A 1816-nucleotide genomic window follows, 5' to 3' on the forward strand; every position below is an offset into this window, starting at 1 on the left:
CTCTCTTATTTACACACTAATAAAAAATGGATAAGTACAAGATATTTCTAAGTTGGAAACTAAATCAAGCACATTTAATTAATAATTTTCATACAAATAAGTTTTAGGCAATTGAATTGCGTAAAATTTGTCTTCTTTCTATGCAAATTCTATGTTGGCAATTAAACATACCCTTAAAGTTGTTCTTTATAAGTAGAGAGTTAGTTGAAAATACTCTTAGATATTCATGATCAAGAAAAGTTTAGCATCTCAGTATCGATATTTCAAAATTGAAGGACAGTTTTCAGACATGCCTACAAGTTCAGGAAGAAACCAGATTCTTATCTCATTAAAACATGGTAATTAATCAATGTTGAGGAAATTGAAATAAATTAATGACAAACATGGAAATTGAATTAAATAATACTAGGTTGCCACAACCAAGTACAACTTCAATGAGAATTAAATGATTCTGCCTTCTATTTTGTCTGTTGTTCATGTCGCCTTAGCCGAATAAGAATTTCGTTTTCATCATAAAGAAATACTCTGAGTAACCACGTGTTTTGTCCTGCAAAAACAAACGAATCGTGTTATATGTACAAATTTTTTTTACAAACTCCCTTACTCACTATTCACAATAGGAGTAGGGATCACAAGTCGACATTTTTCAAATTCATATAGAGTCTGCTAATTTTGTGAGAGTTGCTATATCATTTTGTCAATAAAATTTTGTACAAATATCTTTATTCAAAACAAAATTGCAAAAGAGATTCAATAAAGCAGATATCTTACAGGAATTCAAAAAAGAATGACATGGCAGGGACTGAAGACAACTAAGCATTAAAAAACCGATATTAAAAATAATAATAATAAATAAATAAATAAAGGTCTGAGAGCGGGAAGCCAAAAATCTGAGAGAGGGAAGAAAGATCACCCCCACCAAATCTCCACGTCCAAGAATAGAGAAACCCGTCACCAAATCTCCACATCTCCGGCCAAGCAACCCGCAACATATATACTCCACATCTCTGGCCGAGCAAGAAGTGCGAAACCCAACTCCCACAACAGCGAAACCCACCATCGTCGGCCAAGCGGGAGTCCAATTCCCACAACGAAAGGTCAGCCATTTAAGCTTTTTTGTCGAGCATTATAGCCATTTGGTCGCTAGACAAATTCTAGGATTTTAGCTATTTGGTCCATTCACAAGTTTTACTTTTTTTGCTGAATGTAGCACAGCACACAGGACTTCAGGCCGAGGACATCCGTTACGTGGAGTAATTTTGGTATGTATAACAGAATTTGGCTATCAAATCATCAATTGTCACAGAAATCACTGCCTTTGGGCTGCAAATGTGAATTATATTGTTTATGTCGTATTTTCTGTACTTTTATGTAAGTTTGGGTGATGTATATGAAATTCTGCTTGTTGATTAATTCTGCAATTACCATTTCTACATTGAGTTAATCTGATAGCTTGTTTGTTGGGGGGAGCGCATTACCTATGAAATTTCATGTTTTAGATATTTGGTGCGTTTTAGCTAATCGGAGGGATACATGCGAAGTGATTTGTAGGATTTTAGCTATTTGTTGTGGAGCCATTTAGCTGTTTTGTCCATTTCCCCCAACACAACCTAGGATTGCATAATTTCTTCGACAGAATTGTATTATTTTGTAGTTGTTTGAGTTGAATTACAGTACAAATTGTTTGGATGGAGTCGTATTATTTTGTGGTTCTTTGAGTTGAATTATAGATCGTGGCTGTACATTACACATTCACTTGTGATAATGATGAATTTTGTGGCAGGAATTCCGTTGTACAAAAGCTTGATGTGAATGA

General features: G+C 34.5%; 1 long non-coding RNA gene across 1 annotated transcript; it reads left to right on the forward strand.

Annotated features, from left to right (window-relative positions):
• The first annotated feature begins 819 nt into the window (after positions 1-819).
• Positions 820-1816, forward strand: LOC111384052. Its single transcript, XR_002700848.1, has 3 exons — positions 820-1097; positions 1211-1262; positions 1784-1816. It is a non-coding gene; the product is annotated as an uncharacterized LOC111384052 (long non-coding RNA).

The sequence above is a fragment of the Olea europaea genome, unplaced genomic scaffold, assembly GCF_002742605.1.
Source record: "Olea europaea var. sylvestris unplaced genomic scaffold, O_europaea_v1 scaffold2826, whole genome shotgun sequence".
Taxonomy (NCBI): Eukaryota; Viridiplantae; Streptophyta; class Magnoliopsida; order Lamiales; family Oleaceae; genus Olea; species Olea europaea.